The sequence below is a fragment of the Clarias gariepinus genome, chromosome 10 (assembly GCF_024256425.1).
Source record: "Clarias gariepinus isolate MV-2021 ecotype Netherlands chromosome 10, CGAR_prim_01v2, whole genome shotgun sequence".
Lineage (NCBI taxonomy): Eukaryota > Metazoa > Chordata > Actinopteri > Siluriformes > Clariidae > Clarias > Clarias gariepinus.
Genome location: NC_071109.1, coordinates 12,464,348 through 12,485,980, shown reverse-complemented (window position 1 = coordinate 12,485,980; position 21,633 = coordinate 12,464,348). Strand labels below are relative to the sequence as shown.

General features: G+C 40.0%; 1 long non-coding RNA gene across 1 annotated transcript; it reads right to left on the bottom strand.

The window, feature by feature from the left end:
- Positions 1-10,439: 10,439 nt before the first annotated feature.
- Positions 10,440-10,906, bottom strand: LOC128532214 (uncharacterized). The gene is made up of 2 exons (XR_008361274.1): positions 10,786-10,906; positions 10,440-10,679 (listed from the first exon to the last, which is right to left on the bottom strand). It is a non-coding gene; the product is annotated as an uncharacterized LOC128532214 (long non-coding RNA).
- Between the last annotated feature and the right edge of the window lie 10,727 nt (positions 10,907-21,633).

Genomic DNA, 21,633 nt, shown 5'->3' with positions numbered 1-21,633 from the left:
ACATTTAAAAAACGACTATTATTGTAAATAATAAATAATAAATATTTATCCCTAATAAAATCTTTATAATGGGCTGATTCAGACAAGTGCACAAGTACATAGACATGGCACTTATGGCATAGTACAAGCCCTACTGTATGAGTTAATGATTTGCTTTTAAAGGCCATCGTATTTGTCAGATTACAAATATTTTTCTTTACATTTTAAGCATAGAGCAGTGACCAAAGATGAGAGAAGGAAATGTGTTTCATTGAGATTCCAAGATTTGTGGAATAATAAGAGACCTTGGTTTATTGGAAGAGGAATAAAGAGACCCCTTTGTATTTGTATTTACTCAACTATTTCATTTATTTACAACTTTTTTCTTTCTTTCAGTGTTTTTTGCTATTTCTTACTTGTTTTCGTTTAGTGTGTGCCCTGTTTTGGTATATGTTTATCCAAACATATTGGTGCTATTTTAAATGTATATTTTGTTTTGGTTTTGTTCAATAAAAATAAACTAAATATAATTTCTTCAACAGAAGATTAGCATGGCTTAAGGAAATTAAGTAATTTTAAGTAATTTTCCTTGTGGAAAAAGTTTTTTTTTTTTTAGTTTTGTTTTCCATGGGATGTGTAAACTGTTAGAATGGCTCAGTGACATATTGTGCAAGCCACGAAAGTTGGGAGTACTCTAAAAAGGACAAGTTAATGTTATTGACAGATCATTGTATGTTTTTTCTTCCTGCAGGAAGTTTAAAACCAGTTTATCTCATATGCTCCCAAAACCATGGTGCTAATAAAATACCTACTCTTATATGCATGTTGAGAAAAAGTGATGTTATGAACAGCCGGATTTAATGATCCTAGATTTCTAGGCGTTTAGGTAGGGTGAGTTTGCTGGTCTATCAAGCACAGCAATACCATGGTACTTAAACCAGATATTAGTACTTTTGGCAGTGTGGGCAGGTGCCACGTCCTGCTGAAAAATAAAATCAGCATCTCCATAAAGCTGGTCAGCAGAGGAAAGCATAAAATATTCTAAAACGTCCAGGTAGACGGCTGCGCTGACCTTGAACGTGATAAAGCACAGTGGACCAACACCAGCGGAAGACGAGGCTCCCCAAACCACCACTGACTGCAAACTTTACATTGGACTTCAAGCAACCTTGAAGTGTGATTTTGTGCCTCTCCTCTCTTCCTTCAGACACAGGTACCTTCATTTCCAAATGAAATAGACAATTTACTTTCATCTGAAAGTAGGACTTTGAGCAACAGTTCAATCCTTTTTGTTCTTAGCCCATGTGATGTTGTCTCTGGTTCAAGAGTGGTTTGACACAAAGAATGTGACAGTTGTATCCCATGTCCTGGATACGTCTTTGTGTGGTGGCTCTTGAAGCACTGACTTCAGCTGCTGTCTACTCCTGTTGAATCTTCCCCAAATTCTTGAATAGGCTTAGATTCACAATCCATTTAAGGCTGTGGGTATCCCTGTTACTTTTGTACATTTTTCTGCCACATTTTTCTTTCCATTCAACTTTCCATTAAGGAGTTTGGATACAGCAGTCTGTAAATAGCCAGTTTCTTTATCAATGACCTTTTGTGACCCACTGATCCAGACTAGGAGACTATTTAAAGGCTCAGGAAACCTTTGCAGGTGTTTTGAGTTAATTAGCTAATTAAAGTGTGACCACATTAGTCTCCAATATTAAACTTTTTCACAATATTCTTATTTTCTGAGATACTGAGTTTTGGGTTTCTATTAGCTGTAAGCCATAATCATCAGAATTTAAAAAAATAAACACTTAAACTATGTCAGCCTGTGTGTAGTGAATTTTCACTTTTTGAATTGAATTACTGAAATAAATCAACTTTTTTCGATGATATTTTAATTTATTGAGAAGCACCTGTATTTATTTAACAAAAATGTGGCCAATACTAAGTAGCCCTTTGCTGCTTCCACAGGATTTAAGATGGTAAGTTGCAATCAGGTTTTAATTTTAATTTATCGTTAGCAGGGCTACAGACCTCTATGGTAACAGAAGTTTTGACATTTTTCTGGTCTGGAGGATTCAGGTGTGTGGCAACACAATGCCAAGAGGAGAAGAAATAAACAATGGGCTTTGAGAAGCAATTGTTGCTGCACATCAATCTGGAAAGGGTCATAAAACCAATTCCAAACAATTTGGGGTTCAACATTTTACAGTAAGAAAGATTATTCACAAATGGAAAGCACTCAAGACAGTTGCCAATCTTCCCAGGTGTAAATGACCAAGCACATTGACCCCAATCTCAGACCGAGCAATGACCAGAGAAATATATTTTTAAAAGAAGCTACATCTCAGACCCAACAGGCCTCACTGAGCATGTTAAATGTTAGCACAATTACAAGAAGACTGAGCAAGTACAGTTTGTTGTTGGATAGGTCTGCCAAAAAAATACATGACTGAGGTTTGCAAAACTACATTTGATCAAACCACAAGGCTTCTAGAACAATGTCCTCCGGACAAATGGAGCAAAGTGGAGTTGTTTGGCCTTTACCAAACAGCATTTCGGCAAAAATTCCTCAAACCCACTGTCAAGCAAGGTGGTGGATAGGTGATGATTTGGTCTAAGGTTGCTGCTGCAGGACCTTCTCAGCTTGCAGACATTGAGTTGATCATAAACTCATCCGTATACTAGAGTATTCTAGAGGCAAATTTAAGGCCATTTGTCCAGCAGCTTAAGCTTGGTCTAAACTTGGTCATGCAACTGGACAATAATCTCAAGCACACGTGTAAATCAGATTTTCCGAAGAAAAAAAAAAATTTAAGTTTGCCCAAAAACTTTAATGTACTGAAGCAATGTTTAAAAAAATTTTGCGCCAAAATTCCTCCACAGCAGTTTGAAAAAGTGTTGAAGTCATACAGGAAACAATTACTTTAATTCATTGCTGCTAAAGGTGGATCTACAAGCTACTGTATTAAATCATGGGGGGTACTTGGTAATACAAAAGGTCTTTTCTTTTTGACTTCATTTTCATTAAAAACATACAGGGACTATGAAAAATGTCTTCTTTAAGAGGCTCCTCTGTCACCACTTGTTTAATTGTATTATTGGCATCTGTTATCAGTATAAAAGACAACTCTCCACAACCTCAAACAGTTACACTCCAAACTCCACTATGGCTAAGACCAAAGAGCTGTTAAAGGACACCAGAAACAAAATTGTAGGCCTGCACCAGGCTGGGAAGACTGAATCTGCAATAGGTAAGCAGCTTGGTGTGAAGAAATCAACTGTGGGAGCAATTATTAGAAAATGAAAGACATACAAGACCACTGATAATCTCCCTCGATCTGGGGCTCCACGCAAGATCTCACCCCATGGGGTCAAAAAGATCACAACTGTGAGCAAAAATCCCAGAAATCACATGGAGGGACCTAGTGAATGATCTGCAGAGAGCTGGGACCAACTAACAAAGGCTACCATCAGTAACACACTGCGCCGCCAGGGACTCAAATCCTGCAGTGCCAGATAAGTTCCCCTGATTAAGGCAGTACATGTCCAGGCCCATCTGAAGTTTGCTAGAGAGCATTTGGATGATCCGGATGAGGTTTGGGAGAATGTCATATGGTCAGATGAAACCAAAATAAAACTTCATGTTTGGAGGAGAAAGAAATGAGTTGCATCCAAAGAACACCATACCTACTGTGAAGCATGGGGGTGGAAACATCAGACTTAGAGAAAACGTTTGACCTCTGTCATTCCCAACAAAGGGTATATAACAAAGTAGTGAGATCAAAGTTTGTTACACAATAATTTGCAAATAAATTCTTAAAAAATCGTACAATGTGATTTTCTGGATTTTATTTTTCTTATTTTGTCTTACATAGTTCAGGTATACCTATGATTTAAATTACAGGCCTCTCTCATCATTTTAAGTGGGAGAACTTGCACAATTGGTGGCTGACTAAATACTTTTTTGCCACACTGTATGTTCTATATATGAGGTTGTATTTGCTTAATACTGAGACCCGCTACAATCAGTGATGTTTTTACACACAAACAAAAAATAACATAAAAATTATTATAGAAGGGGCTAACAAACTAAGTTTTGAACATGACTATGTATCTATCTAGTATCTGTCTACAAGTTTGAGTCAAAAACGATCAGCACTGATCTGTAAATTCAATTCAATTCAATTTTATTTGTATAATGCTTTTAACAATTATCATTGTCTCAAAGCAGCTTTACACAATCAAAATAATTATTTAAGTCTGTATGGAATATGAGTGTGCTGAATCAAGGTGAGCAGATCAGCCCTGGTAAGCAAGCCACGGGCGACAGTGGCAGGGAAAAACTCCCTGAGATGGTAATTGGAAGAAACCTTGAGAGGAACCAGACTCAACAGGGAACCCATCCTCATTTGGGTGAAACAGAAAACAGGAATTGATCTGCATTTATACAGTGTGTTAGGTAGCAGCCAGTTCAGCTATAACAGTTGATGTTAATTAATGTTAATATTGGGTCCAGGTAGTTATTGAAGACAATTGCCAGAAGTCTCACTTGAGGCCAGAACCGTCTTTATGGTAGAGTGAAACCATCCCCTGACACCAGACACATCCCAAAGAGATACACAAGCGACGACATCTCCAACCAGAAGCGGGGCACCAGGATGGGTCCGACAGGATTGAAGGGCAGAGGGAGTCACTGGCAGCTCAGGAATGACATGTGTAACTCGACAGAGAGAGGGAAGAGAGAAAGGGGGAGAGAAAACAAGAGGGGAGAGCGGAAGAGGAGAGATATGGCTGTAGTTTTAATATAAAATACATACACTCTAAAAAACGCTGGGTTGTTTTTTGTACCCAAGCGCTGGGTTGCCTCTGTTGGGTCATTTTTCTGGGTTATTTACAGAGAGTTGGGTAGTTTTTGTGTAACCCAGCTGCTGGGTTGAAGTTTGATTGGCTCCTCCCCCCAAAGTTCACCGGTGAATTCAGCGGCTGTCAGTCAGAGCTTAGTGTCTCAGAGCTTCGTGTCTCTCTTGAGCTCCCACACCGCTGATGACGGTTCATTTAAGGGAAAATGACGTTAAATACAAGGTCTGTATACACATGTTCACTCACCTAAGTCACATATGACTGAAAAATTATTACTATATATAACATTTATTACTGTTACCGTGTTAAGGTTACACTCAAACTTTCAGGCTGGTCTGAGGAAAGATAATTTAGCTGAAACCTGCTAGTTAGCCAAAGAACCCCACCTGTGTGTGAAAGAAACGGATAAGATGTCTGAGCTTTTTATCTTTCTCTGTAGAATGTTTGCAGGGTGACGAAATTGTAACTGTAGTATTAGCATGACGCTAGCATTTAGTTAACATTAGAACTTTATTAATCTCACTGAGACAATAAAATGCTGGGGTGTTACAAAACACTGACCCTCTCACAAATATACACACCTGCTAACCCTCCCGTTTTTCACTAGCTAGTAATTTACTCCGCGGTCAAAATTCGTCCGCGTTTCTCCCGAGTTATAACAATATTTTACACCTTTCCCCCTTTGGCAAGTAGTATGCAAATATGACTGCTGCATGTAAGCTAACCAGGTAGCCCTCTTTAACCAAAGTTGCTTGTGACTCAGACTAAATTAACTATCAGTCAGCTGTACAGATAACTACTAGATGGAAGTATTAATATTTGGGTAATTGTAATGTGCCAGTATGACCCCAGCTATGACAATGCATCTCCTCGGTAATTAGCTTAAAATCAACACAGCCCACAAGATCAACTAGTCTGACTAATATATATATATATGAGCTTTATCCCAAAAGCCATGCTTATTTTGCTTATTTTATTTTTGGTAGTAGCTGTCTACATGTTTTTGTTTCAGGTTACCTATACCCTAGCTTTGTCATTTTTTTATTTAGTATAAATCCTATTACACATTGAATTGATAGTCTTGTTCAGTTTAATCTTTGTTATTCAACCAATTTTTTGCTTTCTTTCATTTCTTTCTAAGGTTGGCACCAACATGGTGGAATACCTCAAGCAGGCTGAAGTGTCAAGGCCGTACCCTACATCCTGACGTTGGGAGATAATGACCAGCGCTACTCTCAGGCATTCGTCATCCTGGTGGGACAGGGTCTGGAGCAATGCACACTACTTGGGGCGGTTGATGTGTGCTTCAAGGCATTTTATATTTTTGACATTAACTATTTAAAGTAGTGTGCACCTGTATAGGACTTTTTGTAATGTTGCTATGAAATAGCAAGGCCTACTGGAAAAGTCATAGAAAGTGTTTGTATGTTAAAACGGAACCAGGGCTGGATAGTTTTGTTCTGCAGAAAAGATATCTAAAGTCACAGACATCCTGCTCTGTAGAAGCTGCCTCAGCCTATTTGTGTTATTACTCCATTCTGCCCTTGTGGATAATAGTATGGTAATGATGTTGCTGTTGATTATCTGTTCTTGTGCTTTTGAAAAATAAATGTTTTTTCTATGAACATTTAATAGGATGTTTATTGCATATATGTATGGTTTGCAAAACTTTTAATTTTTTTTTTGTAATAAACCAGTATATCAAAGTAATTTAACTGTTTAATAGACGTAGGTAGTTTTTTTTTTACAGATTCACTGTAAAACATGAAAATAATAATAACCTATTTGTGAGGTAGAATTACTGTAACTCAACATTCCAGTTAAAATGAACCAACATCTGGGTAGAACATTTAACCAATTTATGTGGTAGAATTAACCCAGCATTATAGTTAAATATGACCCAGCATTTGGGTTAAATATTTAACCCATTTTGCTGGGTTAAATTAACCCAGCATTTAGTTAGTCCAATAGTTACCCAGCAGCTGGGTTAAAAACAACCCAGATTGGGTTGTTTTTAACCCAGCATTTTTTAGGGTGTAGTTTTTGACATAATCTTCATACTTTTCAATACACTGTTCATCTGTCAACAAGCTTTCATATTAGCTCATAAAAAAATTTCAGCCTGGGCCGTGAGCCACAAATGCATTGCTGTCTTGACTTCTTCATCAGGGCTGCTTTCAGGGAACCAAACAGGTAACGGTTCGATGGTTCAACTCAATGGCGCCATCAGCTGTGAACATGGATGTGTTTCTGGCTTCTTCTTGATGGCAAACACAATCAAACTTCCTTGAAGTTTTCTATCCTTTTATATACACTACTTTGTGGCAAGATGCTTTATCTAAACACAAAAAAAAACACTGAACATGAATTACTGCATGTTGCTTTTTGTGCAACTTTAACAAGGAAGCTATCCAATGACACTTGCTTCTTCCTCCTTTGGAAAATTTCGTGGAAAAGTGACCTTGCCGTTTTAATTAAACAGATTCATCTCCCGCACTTCTACAGCCTTTTAAATTTTTTCTTTCTTTGGGTTTTTATGTCTTAACATTATTATTATTATTATTATTATTATTGACAATAAATGTAATTGTACCTAGGTGAAAAAACAGGATCAGGTGTTAATTAATAAATAAAAAATGGAAACGGTTGGTAAATTGCTGTGATTTAAAAGGACTGCTGTCCCAAATATAATACACATATACAGTAAAACTGTCAGGGGTGGTCTGTGTGAGGCAGGCTTGGAGGACCCAAGAGCAGACACAACAGAAAATGTTCAATATAACTGATTTTAATGCACAATGTCAAGGTCAAAACAGATTAATTATAATCAAAAGGAAAGTTACTTTATTTAAATACCACCAATTTAACGCAGAAAATGAAAGTCAAAAGGAGGAGATTGAAATTAAAAAAAACATTACTTTGAAGTGAGCTGTGGCGTGGCTGAGCAGGGGCTGTAGATAGGAGCAAAGGAGCGAGTGGCACAGAGCATGCGCGGTGGCCAGCAGAGCGCGCGCTGCTGAGAACGCGCAGGCTGGACAAAAGCTGCAGCAGAGTGAGCGCGGCTGTGTGGAGAGATGAAGTCCGCTGCGCGCGTACTGAATCCGGCGCGCCGGTAGAGGGAGAGCAGCAGCAGCCGAGCGAGATCAGAGCTGCAGTGATCCCAAGGGTTTAGACAGAGTCGCAGTCGAAAGGGAAAGCAAATGTTCAAAGCCGGGTTATCAGTCAACGACGCAAACAATTCCAAATCGTGAAGCAAAGGCGTCACTAGGGGAGAAAAAGGTCAACAACGTGAAAGGCAAAAAATGTATATTTTAGTAAAACACGACACAAAAACACTTGGCTTGGAGCACGCAATAATTCGGCAAGAGTTCGCTGTCTGAGAAAGAATTATATAGAGTGCGAGTGATGAATGAGATGAGGCGCAGGTGTGCTCGAGCATGAATGAATGAGGCGGCAAAATGGAAGCAACGGAATGGAGTGTGGAAAGGAGTCGCTGGAGATCATGACCTGGCTTGAGCAGAGGGCGTGACTTGGCGTACCGTTACAAAAACAAGACTGACTATAAAAGGAACCAGTGAAAATGCAGGTTTTTCTAGTAAACCTCTGCTTTGCTCACCTGACCAATTCCTGTACTGATGCACTTACTCACATGGCCTGCTATTTTCTGTAATCATGCAACAACAAATACGTAAAATACAATACATTAATCATACAACGACACTCTTTTGTCCTTTGTCCAACTCCTTTTGATTTTTTCTGGTTCTGAATGATAAAATAGTATAAGGAAATAATATATATACAAGTGTGTTCACACAAAGAACAAAACTGCCTGTCTTTAAAAAGGGGGAGTTTATGAGCAGAATGTTTCCTCATACTTTTGCCTTGAGTGATGTAGTTTCTTTCAGTGCACAATACTGTTATCATTAATTATTTCTTAAACACAGCCATAGTTAAATATTAAGTCAGGATTCATGTGTTATTTCAAAATCATTTAAGTCAACATAACCGACACACTATTTATGTAAGTATTCAGTATATATAGTATGAACTTTTAATCATGAAATACATTGTATTACTTTAATGCTCAAAATTTCATTATAGTGTAAAAATGGCAAGTTCAAGCAAATGTCTTGTCACTATAATAATACATGGAAGTGGGACCACATACTTTCCTTGAAATGAATCTGATTCACAATGACATTAATATCTTACAAAATAATAATTTATTATAATTAAGCAAAGTATGTCAGATGTCTCTCTTCATTTGTTTAGAATGTCATAATTTATTTACCAACTTTTTGTGAAGCTTTTAAGTCCATCATTTGTGTTATTCATGTGATAATTATTAAATAAATTATTGATCTCGAAATAATGAAAAACCATGTGGTCTTACATAAAGCAATAAACAAGTCTATATCATGGAAGCCATTTTGTAAATAGTGCAATTAAAATGGAAGTAGTAAATAATTTTTCTCTAAATTGTCATTGGTGTTACTTTCATTTATCAGGAAGAGAAGTAACATCAGTTATTAAATATATAAAAATGCATTATGCTCTACTTTTTGTGGATTCATAAACCTAAAAATAAGGTTAATTCTTATTAAGAAGTTCTAGGTTTAAAAGAAGAAATACATTTAAGGAAATTTTTATGATTCAAATTTTTAAACCAAGAACCAAAACTGCCTGTATTTAAAAAGGGGGAGTTTATGAGCAGAATGTTTCCTCATACTTTTGCCTTGAGTGATGTAGTTTCTTTCAGGGCACAATACTGTTATCATTAATTATTTCTTGAACACAGCCATAGTTAAATATTAGGTCAGGGTTCATGCAGTGTTATTTCTGTTTATTCCGTAAATATCAGTTTCATTTGACAGGTTGCATTAACCAATTTACTTTGGTTTGGTTATTATGAAAAAATTCCAAAATTCCACCTTTTTTGTAGAATGAAGGATTAGGATGAAAAGCATGAAGCATGAAACGGTGGGCTGCAGCCATAGTGAGCCCTGTAGGTAGTGCAGGTGAACCGCAAGTGACCTTTCACCATAGCTGATTAAGTAAAATTATTTGATAGTATTTTCTTATAACAACATGAGTTCATGTGTTGTTTAATTTCTTACTTAGATAGCAACTTACTTATACTCATGGTCACTAATTTTTTTATGTTAATTGTCTGGCATTAGGGCAGGACAGTGGTGTAGTAGCTAGCACTGTCGCCTTGCATCTCCAGGGTCCGTGGTTGATTCCCGGCCAGGCTCGATTCCTGTCTCTGTGTGCATGGAGTTTGCATGTTCTCCCCGTGCTTGATGGGTTTCCTCCGGGTCCTCGGGTTTTCTCCCACAGTCCTAAGTCCTGCGGATTAGGCTAATTGGCATTCCCAAATTGCCCATAGTGTGTGATGAGTACACACTGGCCAGGGTGTACCCCGCCTTGTGCCCTAAGTCTCCTGGCATAGGATCCATACCCCCGCTACCCTGAATACAGGATAAAGTGGTATAGACAATGAGTGAGTGAGTAATGTAATGGGTCATAGACATTTGCTGTAATATTAACTGAAATTGTAAATTGTTTTTATTTTATTGCATTTACTTTAAGGTGTTTTGTTATATATATATACACAAGTAAATTTACAAAGAAAAAGGTTCACAATTATTTTGCATAATTTTGGCCCAAATATTACTGTTAAGAGAGTAACAGTCCCCTCCACAATTTAACCTTAAGTCTTAATTAATATAGTTGGAAACTTCAATCAGGTTGTGGTCAGGGTCTCTAAAGTACAGAGACTTGATTGGGCCTACTGCTCCTGTCCTCTCAACTGGCCCTTCCTCAATCTTCACACCACATTTCTGTTTAAATGAAAACAATAGATAAGCAAATTGTTTATAAAAACACAAGTCAATATTAGGGTTCTTCGGCAGTCTGAAAAACTAGACTGTTCTGAAGTTGACACACCTTCAGATGGGCAGCAACTGTTTCCAGCGGGGTCTTCGTGATGAGACAAAGATCTGCTGAGCCTGGCATAGGATTATTGGCCTTTGGCTCAAACTCTTTGCCAACTTCATGTAGATAAAATTTTTGCTCTCCAAAGCTTAAGGCCTTACGGTCTCCCTAAGATATAAAGCAGAGTAAAGCCGTAGTTTAGACAAAAGCTGACCAATCTGTTACATTTACACTGAACACCACAGTACAATGTAGTAAAAAAAAAATAGCAAATGAACACATATATTTTATCCTATTCTGTTAAAGATGCTTAATGTTATTAAACAGCTGCTGTTCATGAGGGTGCTACTATATCTTGAGTTGATTTGGAAGTGCATTATTTGTACAATGCTGCCACCGTGTGGTACTTCTGGTATTACAATGTCATAATATTTTTGCCCCTAATAGAGAAGCCTGAAAAGGCCACTGATGTATGGGTTATCAGGGTGCTACAGGTGGTTTAGGTGTACCTTAAATGTAACCACCCCCATTCCCAAGACTGAGGAGTAGAAAACTTTGTTTCTCTTTAAATCTCAGACCGTCAGAACAAGGTGATCTAGACGGCTGATTTCAACCTATTAGATCGGACTATACAGGCCAGCCTACACTCCCCGTGTGCATTATTGAGTCTTGGCCAATAACCCTGTCACCAGCTTCCCAGTTTTACTCCCTTGGAGTATATTTGGTAGATCATAACCACTGCAGACCAGGAACATCCCACAAGAGCTGCAGTTTTGGAGTTGCTCTGACCCACTCCTCTAGCCATCACAATTTGGTCCTCGTCAAAGTCACTCAAATCCTTATGCTTGTCCATTTTTTCTGCTTCCAACATATGAACTTCTGGAAAACAAAGTTTCTCTTGCTGCCTAATATATCCCAATTAGACTTCCGGTTTGAGCAATGTAGAGAGCGGACGCGTGCGTCTGAGTCTCCCGACAACTTAAACAATAGTAATTGTTACTGATAACAGATTAGGCAAGCAGTAGTGAACGGCGATACAGGTTTGGCGTCAAAATTGCCTCACTATAAAATGAAAACAGCTGATCAAGATCCAAAGAGAACTTCGATAAGTAGCAAGCTAGCTAAAATGGCGACGGCTGCTTCAGTGGCTAACGAGGAATTCTCTTTAAATATGCTGACTGCGGAGCTGGAAAAACAACGCGAACATCTTAAAGAAGATATGAGTGCGCTAATCAAGGCTTCCCTTGCACCAATACAGCTTTCCATAGAATCGTTTCAGGAGACTGTGGATGCGTTTTGGTAAACGTCTCGCAACCGTGGAAACAACGGCCGGGAAAAACTTCGAAGCTCTCAGTAAAGCGGAGGCAGACATCGCTGCGTTGAAAGGTACCAATGAAGCACTGTTAGACCATCTGGATGACCTCGAAAATCGTTCACGTAGGGCGAACCTGCGGATCATAAATGTTCCCGAAGTCAGCAAAATTCGAACGGACATGGTCAAGTTTACTTTGGATCTGCTGAAAGACGTCATGGGGGTTCAGGTGTTTGAGAAATCGCCTGAGCTGGAAAGAGCGCATCGTGCATTGGCGACTAAACCCAGGGATGGTCAACCTCCAAGACCCATTATCGTTTGTTTTCATCGATACCAGGAGAAGGAACAAGCTCTGTGCTGGGCCAGGCAACACGAACTGCAGTATCGAGGAAAAACTCTCAGATTCTACCCTGACCTAAGTGCGGCACTCTCCAAGAAGCGCGCTACTGTACCTTCAAGAACATCAAAATGATGCTCTATCAAAATGGGATACATTTCAGATTCCTCTATCCTGCCCACTAGCGATTTACTCACAATGGGGAGACCTTCACCTTCGAGTCAGCACCCGAAGCCGAAGCCTTCTTTGAGCCTTCGGATCGACGTGACCGCTGCTGGAGGGAGTAATACCCGGTAAACTCAAATAGTTTCTGAACGACAAATTTAAGGGTGTACACACATCTATTACAAAAACTGTTCTTATTTTGTATTTTCTTTTTTCTTCTACCGCGACGGTTCACATTTTTGTTTGAGAGGGTACTGTCAAAATACCAGCGGACGGACTAGTCGTCATGACGACTTATGTCCTTGGAAAGGTACTGTAATGAAACACTGGAAGATGGACCATAATTAACCCTCCAGATTTTAGTTTTATTATTCTTATTGTTATTATTCTATTCTGTTTTGCTGAATGCCTGTCTGAATGCAGTATTTACAAATTGCTGTGATGTATAGGAGACAGGGTGTTGGGAGCTCAACAGTTGAGTAGTTAATGGGTAGCTGGGAGTGCAACAGGTTTAGTGGAGTCCTGCAGCTTATCTCATTTGGGGAGGTAAACATAGGAAAGGGTGTTGTAATGTTAATGGCGTGGTTTACTGCCTCAGTAACTTTTTTTTTTTTTTTACTTTTATTTTTATTATCTTTATTTTTTCTGGATACTCAATTTGTTTTTGGGCTGTTTTCATTCAGTGCCAGAGATATTGAGAAACTTAGCTGGATACCAGGTTTATCTATGCCAGGTGCAGTGTTCATCCTTCTATGCTGTACTGATGTCTGGAATGTTAAAGGTCTTAACGGTCCTATAAAAAGGTCAAGAATTTTCTCTCATCCTAAACGTCTTAATTCCGATATAATCTTCCTTCAAGAGACACATTTACTTAATTCAGACAGAAACCATGGGTTGGGCACATTTACCATTCTAAATTTAATGCAAAGGGAAGAGGAACGGCAATATTAATACATAAAAAAAGTCAGTTTTCTGCTTCTAATGTTATTGCTGATCCTCAGGGTCATTATATTATGGTGACAGGTAGGCTGTTTCAAACCCAGATCTTGCTGGTGAAAATTTATGGCCCCAATTGAGATGATAAAAATTATATAAGAAAACTGATTGCGTCTTTACCCAGCTTTAATTTATATTATCTGATTTTAGGCGGTGACTTTAACTGTGTAATGAACCCAAATTTGGATCGCTCAAATCCAAAACCACAAGTTCCTTCTAAAATGCCATGCGATGTTTCAGCATTTTTAAGCCAGACAGGCTGCGTAGACCCCTGGCGATTCTTCAACCCTCACAGTAAGGCCTTTTCTTATTTTTCTCATGTACATCAAGGTAGAATCAATAGAATTGATTATTTTTTTATAGACAAAAGTCTCCATCCCTCAGTAAAGGGAGTGGAGTATTCTGCTATCGTAGAGTCTGATCATGCTCCCTTATTACTGGATATCTCCTTTCCATCTAATTTTACAAGTTATACATGGCAATTAAATTCATTGCTGTTGCCCGATGAATCATTTTGCAAACATGTGTCTTCCTCAATTGACAATTTTTTAGAATTTAATTCAACGGAGCATGTCTCCTCTTCTCTCCTTTGGGAGACTCTAAAAGTGGTGCTTAGAGGAGACATTATATCATATATATGAGCACATCACCCCTATCTTATCTACATTGCATTGGCTTCCTGTGAAATTTCGCATCGATTTTAAAATACTACTCTTGACATATAAAGCATTAAATGGTCTCGCGTCGCAGTATCTGAGTGAACTGCTAGTGTCTTACAATCCGCCACGCCTACTTCGATCAAAGGATACAGGCTGCTTGTCAGTACCGCGTATTATTAAAACTACAGCAGGGGGCAGAGCTTTTTCTAACAAAGCCCAAAAATTATGGAATAGTCTTCCAAATAGTGTTCGGGACTCAGACACAGTCTCAGTGTTTAAGTCCAGGCTAAAAACCTATTTATTTAGCCAAGCATTTTTATAAATAGATTAGCCTTAGGTAAAGGAGCAGGTCTGGGGGACTCATGGACGTAGAGTATTAGGTGAACTGGTATGTTTAGATGCTGTCTTCCCCACTCTCATTGATCACTCAGGTTTGTTGACGGTGAGGTGATTGGTTGCCTTACATCTCTGGAAGCCCTCATGTCTGTGTTTCCTTCTGGCTCTCCCTTTTTAGTTATGCTAACATCCGTCGCCTTTTAAATGTTCTTTACACTCCCTCATCCCAAGACACCCCTGAAATTGTAGCATCATTAGATGCCGAAAAGGCATTTGATCGGGTGGAGTGGGATTACCTTTTTTTGCTATGGATAGGTTTGGCTTCGGCCCCAAATTTATAAAGTGGGTTCGTCTGCTTTATACTTCTCCAATTGCTTCAGTAGTTACGAATAAATGGAGATAAAAAAAATTTCCTTTGTCAAGGGGCACTCGGCAAGGGAGCCCTTTAAGTCCCCTCCTGTTTACAATTGCAATTGAGCAATTATCGCTGGCATTAAAATCTATATCCTCTTTCCATGGCATAGTTAGGTGGGGTGTTGAACATAAGCTCTCATTATATGTTGATGACCTGCTTCTTTACATTTCAGATCCTTTATCATGCATCGATGACATTATCAAAGTTTTGCACAATTTTGGGACCTTTTCTGGCTATAAGCTGAATATCTCCAAAAGTGAATGTATGCCTGTTAACTCACTCGCCAGACATATGCCTGACTCCATGCTTCCCTTCTGCATGGCAAGATCTAAGTTTAAATATCTAGGCATCAATATCACTCAGAACTTTAAAGGACTATATGAAAATAACTTCACTTCTCTATTGACTAAACTCAAATCTGATTTTCAAAAATGGAGGCCTCTCCACCTATCTTTGGTTGGCAGAGTGAACTGTGTTAAGATGACAGTTTTTCCAAGATTCTTATATTTATTTCAGTGCCTCCCTATCTTTCTATCTAAAGTTTTTTTCAATACATTGGATAAACATATCTCCAATTTTATCTGGGATGGGAAAATCCCAAGAATTAGTAAAGAGTTTCTTCAGAAAAATAGAATTGGAGGTTCAGCTCTTCCTAACTTTGTTTACTATTATTGGGCAGCCAATGTCCAAAAGATAATTTACTGGATGCACTCATCAGGGGGCACTGATTGGCTTGAAACTGAATCTAAATCTTGCACAGCAACCTCTTTACAAGCTCTTGTAACATGTAGCTAACCTATTAAAATAGTTAAATATACATCAAATCCAATTGTTCATTTCACTCTTAAAATATGGACTCAACTACGTCAGCATTTGAAGTTAAGACAAGCACTTTTGTTTCAGAGTCCAATATGCAATAATCATGCTTTCCTCCCTGCAAAACTAGACTCTGCTTTCAAACAGTGGCAAGATAAGGGAAATTTTCGGTTCAGTAATCTTTATATTTTTGCAAGTTTTAATGATTTGCGTTCCAAATTTACTCTTAATTCAGTTGACCTTTTCCGTTATTTTCAGATACATGTATTGCACCGTATGCACTTAAGCAGAACACGGATGAGACAGGGGTAGCTGCAGCTCGGAGTAATGGGCGTGTCGAAAGGTTGGGGCGTGCCGAAAGGTAGGGGACGTGCCGAAAGCTCTTCATGATTGGTTGCACAAGTTGCCTGTTTAAAGGCTATGTTACGACCTCTATCGGAATCATAACAGGCTAATATTAAATGCTATTGTTCTTTCTAATGCGTTTTAGTAATGCAGCCAACATAATCCACCTAAAGTATCACAATGTCTTCGGGATCTGATGTTATACCTACATCTAGAAAAGATTAAATATTCAATCAGAGGTTCCCATAAATTCTCTTATGTCTGGCAACCCTTATTATCATATTTTACTGCCATAAAGGTACTTCCTTGACTTTGTTATATTCCTGATTATGGTATCCAGTTTAATTTATCTATTCATGTATTTATTCATTTATTTATTTTTATTTTAACTTTTCCATTTGTAATTATTTCTATTTATTCATTTTTTATTTTTTTTAATTTATTTTTTTATTATTATTTTTTTTTTATTTTTATTCAACTATTGCATATCCATCTTTGTTATATTCTAATCAATGTCATCATTAATATTAGGCAGTATGTTCGGGGTTGGTTGGGGAGGGTTTGAGAATGTAAAAAATACAGTCTCTGTACAAATAATAGCATTTTCTCTTTGAAATAATATATATATATCCCAATTACTCCCAGGTACCATTGTAAAGAGATGTTGAAAATGAAGCTATTGTTAGAAGGGCCTCTTCCATTAAACAGTTGGAACCAGTCAAACAACAAATCAATCCACTCCTCTGGGGAAAAAAGAGGTGTCTTGGCCATCATCAATCAGCCTGATTATTCCTAGAGGTTGGTTGCTTAACATTCAAATTTAAGCACATACTAAAACAAATTAGGATCCTTTGTACAAGTACAGATAAGACAACATGCAAGGTTTCCCTGTTCTTTAGATTGAGAGAGGCCAAATTGGCTTTTTTAGAGTCAGCCTTATTCCCAAGTCTAAGGTAAAATTTATTTATGCCTGGACAATTTATTTAATATATACTACTTTCTGTCGTAGGATAGCAGTTCTGTTATAGCAAATAACAGTCTTGTCATCTTTTTAAAATCCTGCAGCTATTTAAGGAAATTCAGAGGAAATATAAGCATGGCCATTTGAATGATGGCTTTGAAACAGGTCCTCAAAGAGACAGCCCAGTTACTCACACAGACTTTAAAACAGATTCAGGTCAATCTGACTTGTTGAGATCAGTAGACCTTAGCCAAAACACCAACAATGAGGGTAAACATTAATTATAGAGCTGACCTCTATATCTAGAGCTTTAAGCATGTAAATAAAAGCCTGTAAATATCTTATTCTATATTGTACCCGTATAGACAATAAAGAAACCACCCAAATACAATGAAACTAAATTAAATGTAATATAGACTAATTTAAACAGTTTAACTGTTGACAAAAATTTCATGGAACTGTACACAATATCATTTTTGAGTGTAGACATTGCACATGAGGGCGATATGTTAGTCACCAAACACAAATCTCGAGCAACAATCACAGCAAATGATTTTCTAGTTTTATGCACAGGTTTAAATTATTTCATATGACAAAATGGCCAAATATTCATGGACAACTATATTTTCAATGTTTTAATTATTTATGGTTTCAGCATTAGTTACTGTATTTGTTTTGTATTTTTTTTTCACGTTGTACTTGTAAAATATACGCAATTTAAGAATGCATCTAATAAAATGCAAATGCATTTGTAATAGTAGGCATAAAAAAGCCAGATGTGCTTTCACTGTATCATTTTGTGTGACATTGCCTTAATTGTGTGACACTGCTACCTAATGTCAGCCTTTCGTTCCTCCTGTAGTTTGTCCCCAGGCCTCTAGAGGTCATTTGTGTTCCCCTTATCTTTAGTTCTTTCTTGTGTTTCCTCATTAGTTTTTCAGATCACCTGTCTCATTTTCCCCCCAGTGTATTTAAGCTGTTCATTTTCTCTCCTCTTATTCACTCGGTTTTTGAGTCCCTGCCCTGTGTCTCCTGCTGAACCTACGGTAATGATTCAGAGTTCCCTGTTTTAAGTTCCTTAGTCCTTTTATTTTTGATTGGTAATTCCCTGGCTATTTTCTCCCCTTGTGGAAGCTTTTGTTTGAGGGTTTGTTTTGTCTATTTTCATTAATTCCTCTAAGTGAGAAGAACCTTTGTTGATTATTAACCGCCTGTTTATAGTTTTGCCTTTTTTTTTTAAATAAATCTACTCTACCTGAAACTTCTGCTTTGAGTGCTTTCAGTTGGGTCCAAACCTATCACACTTGTGGCTCAGTGGTAAACTCTTTGGCTACCACACCGGAGATCCGCGTTCAAGGCCCGAGCCTGACAGAAAAACCGAGTCAGTCATGGACCCACAAACACTCTGTACCAGGAATCTAATGAGAGTGGTTGCTCAACATGAATCATCCTTCCAGCGCCACGAGGCCGTTCTCAGCCGACAGGAGGAGCTGATGGCTAAGCATTCTCAACTCCTGGCAGAGGTGACAAGTTCCATCCACCAGATTGCTGAACGGCTCCCTGGTCCCCCACAATCCCTGACCTTTGAGCTCCAGCCCTCAAGTTTCCCCACTGACCAATCAAAGATTGCTTACATGATTACCCTTCTCTCAGACAAAGGAGGAGTTCAAGCGAGTCTTTGATCATCCAGTCAGTGGTCGAGAGTCTTCCAAGCGCCTGCTTACCCTCCAACAGGGCTCCCGTAGTGCAGAAAACTTCGCCATAGAGTTTCGGACCATCGCAGCGACGAGTGGATGGAATGATGAGGCGCTGATGGTCTGTTTTCAGAGAGGGTTGTCGGAGTCCCTACAAGATGAGTTAGCCCCCCGTGAGCCTACTGTTGATCTCGAGTCTCTCATTACCCTGGCCATCCGTCTGGGCAATCGTCTAAGAGAGCGGAGGTTGGCTCGCCGTAAGGCACCTCTACCTCAAGTACCTATGAGCAGATCTGTTTCGCCAGTTGGTATGCCCCCTAGAGCGCCCCTTGTCCCTGAACAGCATTGTGACTTCCCAGAGAACATGCAGTTGGGTCACTCCAGGCTCACTCCTAAGGAGAGGGAACGCCGCATAAGGGAGCGGCTTTGTCTTTACTGTGGATCTTCTGGCCACTTTCGCTCTTCTTGTCCTGAGCTTTCGGGAAATGGGGGCCCCCGCCCAGGTGTGGGAGGGCTGTGATGGGGAAAATTAGAGATCCTCCTACTAACGTCGTCCTAGCCATTCCAGCCACTCTGTCCTGGGAGGGTCACCAGCTTTCGATCCAAGCCATGATTGATTCGCGTGCTGCGGGCAATTTCCTGGACCTGTCAATGGCTAAACAACTCAAGAACCAAGATTTGCTGGGGTCCAGAAGCATCCCTACTATCCAGGATCTCAAACGCCGTTTTACTTCCGCTCCCATCCTTTCTATCCCTGACCCAGAAAAATCTTTTGTGGTGGAAGTAAATGCATCGGAGGTAGGCGTAGGGGCCATCCTGTCACAAAGAGGTGAGGACAGTAAATTGCATCCCTGTGCTTTTATGTCTCATCGTCTTTCAGATGCAGAGCGCAACTACCATGTAAGGGATCATCGGCAGGCTCGATGGTCATTGTTTTTTAATCGCTTTCAATTTATTCTGTCTTACAGACCCGACACCTAGAATGTCAAACCGGATGCCCTGTCCCGAGCTTACTTTCCCGAGACAAAGGAGAAACCGCTGGCCCAGATTTTCCCGAAGTCAAAGATCATTGCACCCCTTCAGTGGGATCTAGAGCGGGAGGTGCGGGGGGCTCAAGCTCATGAGCCAGACCCAGGAGGCGGTCCAGCGGGATGCCTATACGTCCCTCATTCTGCTCGGGCCCGGGTCTTGCAGTGGGGCCATGGGTCCTCCTTGACATGCCACCCAGGAACTGCACGTACACTCGAGTTCCTGCAGCAGCGGTTTTGGTGGCCATCCATCAAGGTGGATGTAAAGGGCTACGTGAAGGCCTATACTGTGTGCAGCCAGGGTAAGTCCACTCGTCAGCGACCCCAGGGCCTACTCCATCCCTTAACCATTCCCCGCAGGCCATGGTCACACCTGTCTCTGGACTTTGTTACAGGACTCCCACCATCCCAAGGTAACACTGTCATCCTGGTAGTGGTGGACCCGTTCTCTAATCCCGCCCGATTCATTCCTCTGCCCAAGCTGCCATCTGCTAAGGAGACAGTTGAACTCCTTATAATTCATGTCTTTCAGATTTTTGGTATGCCATTAGATATGGTCTCTGATCGGGGGCCTCAGTTTTCATCCCGGTTCTGGAGTGCCTTCTGCAGGCTGATTGGGGCCACAGCCAGCCTTTCATCGGGGTTCCAGCCTGAGTCCAATGGCCAAACAGAACGGATTAATCAGGATCTGGAGACCACCCTGCGGTGCATGGCAGCCCATAACCCCACTTCTTGGGCAACCTACATCCAGTGGGCGGAATACGCACACAACACCCTCCAGTCTTTGGCCACTGGACTGTCCCCCTTCGAATGTCAGTTTGGGTATGCCCCCCTATTGTTTCCTGAGGAAGAAGCACAGGTGGGCGTTTCATCTGCCCAACGCTTTGTTCAGCGCTGTCAACAAACCTGGAGGAAGGCTAGGCAAATCCTTCTTCGATCCTCCCAAAGATACCAAAGATACCAAAGGCAGGCCAACCGCCACCGCCGGTCAGCGCCCAACTTCCGACCTGGTCAAAGAGTCTGGTTATCCACCAAGAACCTGGCCCTCCGGGTTGAATCGAGGAAGTTGTCTCAGAAGTTCATTGGCCCCTTTCGCATTGCCAGGAAAGTTAACCCTGTTTCTTATCGTTTATTTCATTTTCATTCTCTTAGAATTAACCCAACGTTTCATGTCTCTTTGTTAAAACCTGTTTTGTCTTCTCCCTTTGCCCCCCCACGCAGAACCCCTCCACCTCCCAGAGTCATTGACGGCCAGCCAGCCTACACAGTCCGCCGCATACTGGACTCCCGGAGGATCTGGAACTCACTACAGTATCTGGTGGACTGGGAGGGTTACGGGCCGGAGGAGTGCTCTTGGGTCCCAGCCAAGTTTAATCCAGGAGTTCCGCCCACGGCAATCGGGAGATGCTAAAAGGAATGCCAGGAGTCGTTCCTAGAGGAGGGGGTCCTGTCAGCCTTTCGTTCCTCCGGTAGTTTGTCCCCAGGCCTCTAGAGGTCATTTGTGTTCCCCTTATCTTTAGTTCTTCCTTGTGTTTCCTCATTAGTTTTTCAGATCACCTGTCTCGTTTTCCCCCCAGTGTATTTAAGCTGTTCATTTTCTCTCCTCTTATTCACTCGGTTTTTGAGTCCCTGCCCTGTGTCTCCTGCTGAACCTACGGTAATGATTCAGAGTTCCCTGTTTTAAGTTCCTTAGTCCTTTTATTTTTGATTGGTAATTCCCTGGCTATTTTCTCCCCTTGTGGAAGCTTTTGTTTGAGGGTTTGTTTTTGTCTATTTTCATTAATTCCTTTAAGTGA